Source organism: Mauremys reevesii, linkage group 19 (genome assembly GCF_016161935.1).
Source record: "Mauremys reevesii isolate NIE-2019 linkage group 19, ASM1616193v1, whole genome shotgun sequence".
Lineage (NCBI taxonomy): Eukaryota > Metazoa > Chordata > Testudines > Geoemydidae > Mauremys > Mauremys reevesii.
The window spans coordinates 10861477-10867476 of NC_052641.1; positions in this window are offsets into that span (position 1 = coordinate 10861477).

The following is a 6000-nucleotide window of genomic DNA, read 5'->3' on the forward strand; positions in this document are numbered from 1 at the left end:
ACACCGCCTGAGAAAAAGCTAGGCTATGCGGGAAATGACATTTGTGATTCAGTAGGTGGCGTTCTTGCCTCTGGGTTAATACTGATCCACCGTCCCCATGTAGTGCTAAAGCACGTGGGTCTGCTAGAGATGTTGCCTTTCATAGAAAAAGCAAATGAAAGATCCCAAGTGGCTGTTTTGCAAGCTCAGGGAGGTTAGCCCCAATTTCCTGGCCAGTCTTGGGTAATGCATGTAAATCCAGCCTCCTAAAATCCCTTCTATAATTTGAATTGGATACAGCAGCTGCCTTCCCATCCTGTTTTAAATGGCTGTGTGACTTTGCTGTGCACTGTTGACAGCTGCTGTGTTCCAGCCCAGAGGTGGGTGCACTTCAGGAGCAGGGAAAGAGGTTGGTGAACGTGCTCTATAAACAAAAGATTATCATGACAAAGTCTTGGGTCAATGAGACTGCAACCTTGCTGTTCACGGGGAGGGGACGTTCTGCGGAGGTCCTTTTCTCATCCCTATCCCTATGGTATTTGAGCACCTTCCAATTCTCAACCTCAGCATTGTTTTGCTGTGTGCAACAGAAGTCCTGTGTCTCCTACCCACCTGCGCCCCTGCAGTGCTTTGTGGCTGGAGCCATGTATGATTATTTACACAGCACCAGCAGTGAGCTAGGAACTTTGTGCTCTTCTTATGTAGCGCAATCAGTTTGGAAGGGGCCCTTGCGAATCAGGAGGCCTGACCTGACCACAGCTTCTGGAGCTGGGCAGGAGTTTTGCTCCGAGTCACCTCTTCTAACAGCGCTGTCGCCAGAGGGGAGTGGTGAATGGGCTGGGCTGGCCAAGGCTTTTCTGAGTTGGCCTAAGCCTGGCATCTAGAGGCTGTGCGGATGGGTGCGTTAGAATCAAGAGACAGAGTGTCAGGGAGGGGCCAAAGACACAAACATCAGGAGATCATTTGTGTTGCTTGTGCCTAAGATAGGCCCCAGATGGGAGTGAACAACCACACACTGTTAGTACATTTTGCTGGGAGGGGAAATTTGCTTAAACACTCTGTATTGTCCTTTTCCCTCCCCCAGTACAAGAGAGATGCACAAACTAGCTAGCCATCAAAGCCTGCCCTCAGAAACTCTTTCCCTAGAGGTAACAGCAGGTGTCTGCCGAATGGCTCCTCTCCTTTCAGAGATAAACTCTAAACATATGTAAGACTTACCCCTTCTTAATTAATCAGTGGTTGCATTAGAAGCTTAAACTTCTTTGAAGCATGATATGGGGGAGTATTGTCTTTATCACTGTTCAGCAGCTGAGATAGATTGTGCAATTGACAAGAGAAGCTGCAGACAGTACATCTTTCAACATCGTCTGTATAGATGGATGCCGAAGTGAAACATGCTCACCCGTACCCCCACGCTCCTCCTTACCTCTGATAGACGGACAATTTTTTATTCCACATCCAAATCTCACAGGCTCATCCGGATTCACTCACGCAAGGGGACAGTCCCTGATTACATTTTCGTGAAAAATAATCTCTCGTTGATTTATTGTTTTATTCCGTGGCTAATCCAAGAATGTAAAAGGGAAAGCCCCATTCTGGAAGAGCCAAGCTGAACATAAGAATGGCCATACTGGGTCAGACCAAAGATCCATCCAGCCCAGTATCCTGTCTGCAGACAGTGGCCAATGCCAGGTGCCCCAGAGGGAGTGAACCTAACAGGTAATGATCAAGTGATCTCTCTCCTGCCATCCATCTCCACCCTCTGACAAACAGAGGTTAGGGACACCATTCCTTACCCATCCTGGCTAATAGCCATTAATGGATAGCTGGCTTTCGCTCAGATGGAACCTTGCAGAAGCCGGGAGGGGGAGCACCTTGGAAAGCTGAGAACCAACTACCTTGGGATCGCTCGCAGTCTGTCTGTCTCATTGATTATGGCGATTTAACCAGCTATACGTGGAAGGCTTTGCAAATAGCTTGTGTGTGAGAGAACATGAGGAAGGGAAAACAAAGCAGCCTGTCTGTTCATTGGCTAGGGTCTCCATGTGTGGGCACAGGGGTGGTTGTTAACATTTGTGTTCTGGGACCCCCACCGGAGGTCGGAGCTCCAGTGCGCTGGGTCTGTCCTAACCCAGGGAGCGAAGGACTCGCATCCTCAAAGCGAGGTAGGTGCCTAAGCATCTTGGAGGATGTGAAACAGCCAAGTCCAAGGGTGCAAAGAGAAACAATGGGACGGAGAGGTGAAGTGACTTGGCCCAAGGTCATACAGTAGGTCAGTGGCAGCACCTGGAAGAAAACCTACATCTCCTGACTCCCAGCCCAGTGCCTTAGCCATTAGCCCAGACTTCCTCCCCTTCTAAGCCAAACCATTCAAGCTGCCTCTTGGAGTGAAGTGAATTCCTGTGGGAAGGAGCCCTGCTTGTATAAAAGCACTTTCCTGCATAGCACTTTCTGGCAAAACAGCATGAGGGACACAACATCTACCAGACAACTCAGGCCAAACATGCAAGTAACAAGTTCCTAATGAATGAATGATAACAGTGTTGCCCGTATAATCTGTATGGAGGGCAATAAATGGGTTAATTATATCCACCATAGAAGTTAATTAGAGCATCTCTATTCAATTATAAATCTCTCTTTTCAGGGGTTTACAATTTGGACATAAAAAAATCTGCTCTGGGCTTAAATATGACACGCTGGGTCTCTGCACCAGGAGCACTCTGTTTTTTAAACTAATTTAAATAAACTGCTTGGGGGGACCAGCTGGCTCTGGGGGAATTTTAATGAAGATACAGGACTTTGCACAGCACTGTCACTGGGTCATCTCTAAGTAGACTCATAGACTTTAAGGTCAGAAGGGACCATTATGATCATCTAGTCTGACCTGCTGCACAATGCAGGCCACAGAATCTCACCCACCCACTCCTGTAACAAACCCCTAACCTATGTCTGAGTTATTGAAGTCCTCAGATCGTGGTTTAAAGACCTCAAGGTTCAGAGAATCCTTCAGCAAGTGACCCGTGCCCCATGCTGCAGAGGAAGGCGAAAAACCTCCAGGACCTCTGGCAATGTGCCCTGGAGGAAAATTCCTTCCTGACCCCAAATATGGCGATCAGTTAAACCCTGAGCATGCGGGCAAGACTCACCAGCCAGCACCCAGGAAAGAATTCTCTGTAGTCATTCAGATCCCACCCCATCTAACATCCCATCACTGACCACTGGTTAATAGAGGTGGAATATTGTTACTGTCTGACCCCTGATTGGTGGCCATGCATGTGAAGTCATGCATGTCTCAATCCAGTTCCTGATGGACAGGAGTCTGTATTGCAATAAATTCAGATTTTCTGCTAATTGGCCTCTTCATTGGCCGTGCAGGGATGTCAAGGACCAAATGGGTGACAGGGGCTGAACTTCCCTCTCCCTCCTAGAGGTGATACGTGCAGGTCAGGGATGAGGTCTGCTGGCAGGGCAGGGTGGGGGAAGCTATCACACCTGATGTCCATGCTTTCCGGATGGACTCCAGAAGGTCTCGCAATCTCCCTGTTGCCAACTCTCATGATTTTATCGCAAGTCTTGCGATATTGGGCGTATTACATAAAACCCCAGTTCCTGCAGTCATGGGATTACATGAGGAACTCTGCTATTTTTTAAGCACTTTTCTAGTCCTCCTGGGGTGGAGAAAAGCAGGAGAATGTGACCCTGAAGGGCTCAAAAAGCAGAAGGCAAATAAAAATAACCCATATGTATTTATTTTTAAATCTCATGATTTTTTAAGCTAATCTGGGGCCTGAGTCATGAGTTTTGAATAATTGGCATTGGCAATACTGAAATCCGGTACCTTTTGCCAGCACTAAAGGCGCTTTAAAAGAATGTGATCTTTTAAAAATAATGATGGTGTTAAAAAACATGTTTGCCAGCTGCAGTAGCTGTTTTGGGCTCAGTTAACACCAACATTCAGTCTTTGGCATTTTTGCTCATTGTGCCACTCAGTTTGTTGTATTCGTTTGTTGTGTGTGTGTGGAGGGGGAACATTTGGATCCCGTTTCCTCCTAGAACTGGATGGAGCTTTCACATATGCCTAACAACTGTCCGATGAGAGGCACAGAGTTTCAGGCCAGAAGTGACCACCAGTCTACCTCCTCCCGACCTCCTGTGTATCACAGGCTGCTAAACCCCACTCAGCCACCCACACAAGCCCGACAACCAGAATGAGATCAAAGTATCAGAGTCCTCTGGAGACTAAACTGGTGTGTGCTACAGGCAGAGAACAGGAGGGGCCAATGCCTGTGGCAGGGAATTGATTAGATGAGATATGCCCAGATGATCCTAACCAATGACCCATGACTAATGCTACAGAAAAGGGTGAAAAATCCCAGAGGATAAATTCCTTCCCAACCTTGCCTATGGCAATCAGTTAGACCCCAAGCATGTGAGCAAGACCCAGCAGCCAAGCATCTGAGAAAGAGAATTCTCAGCACCACCACAGAGTCCAGTATCCCCTCTCTAGCCATGGCTGTCAGCGGAAGGAGAAAAGACAAACAGAATACAATGGGGGAAAATATTTCCTTCCTGACCCCGACAGGTGACTGACTGAAGCCATGAAGCATGAGGGTTTAGGAATTTAAGACCTACAGGTAAAAAGATTCCATATCCTGTTACCAGTGACCTTAGGCATCCAGTCCCCCTTGTTTTGTGTACACAATGAAAACACTGGATTCTGACAAAGGAAGCTATGAGGAATCTGCATAGATTCCAAGGAATAGTGCAGATTTCTGCTCCTTCTGCACAAGATTTGACCACGTGGAGGTGTGAGTATGTTTTCCAAAGAATTTTCCCAAGGATGTTCTCCTACATAGAGCATGTGTCCTAAATACGTATTCACTTGATACCCAATAGATTTGTTCTAGTTTAAGTCAGACACCAGTAAGGCTGAATATATATGTAAGCATCAGATCATAACAGTTTATTATCTGGTGGGCACATATGTTTTAACCCTTAAAAACACTGACATTTTCCAGACTGCCAGCCAAATTAGTGCTCATTGGGACTAAGATACATGGGATGAATTACTGGTAACAAAGATAAAGAGCTATGGGATGGATTAATCAAATTGTAAATTTCTTAAATATCCACTGAACTCCATGAATCAAATGCGGCTGTGTGTTTCTGGCCCCGCTCAGCACATTAACTGTAGTGAATATAGCCGGCACATTCCCAAGTGGATTCAGATTGCACAGGTGGCCGGCCTGAGACATCCTGAGGCTGGATTTCAGAGGCGTTAACCACCCACCAACTCCCACAGACTGACTCTGTTGCACTTACAGGTGCTCTCATCCCTGTTTGCAAACCAAACTGCCGCCCCTTCCCCCCGTAAACCAGTGGGCACATGTAAGTTTCAGCCAATGTGTTTACAATCACCCTAGGGGTTAAAACCAGGTCCTGAGCCTATTCTTATGGAGCAGAGATGGTGATTCACCTTCACTGATTGGGGATCTATTATTTCTAGCCCTGTGGGGCAGCATGGTACCAAGGCATTCTAAAGTGCAAATGAGTTGTGTTCTCCCCTGGTTCCAATAAAAAGCCACTACTCACTACCATCTACTTATAGCTAAAACAACAGACCCCACCTCCCTTTTAACCACGGGGAGGAAGCGTGCCCTGCCTTCCAACACTTGCATCTCCATCCATAATATTAATTACATCTACCCCTCTGCCTCCTCGCATGTGCTGGGCCTCTGATTGGCGTCTTTTCTTCTGAAACGATGAAACCCCCAGTGCTTTTACTTCTGAAAGTGGAAAAAAATCCCCTGCAAAGACTTCGTTCATCCCTGACCCCCACATGGGACCCTGGCTATAATCTAGTTTTGACTGGGGCATTCAATGCCTTCAGGCAAGCTGTGGGCTTTAAAGACCTATGCATCGGACAGACTGGATGGTCTTTGATGGAGGTGATTCTCTCTGGTCCCTGATGTCCTGCGTATAGGTCTTAACAAAATATTAGACACCATCTGCTCAGAGCTA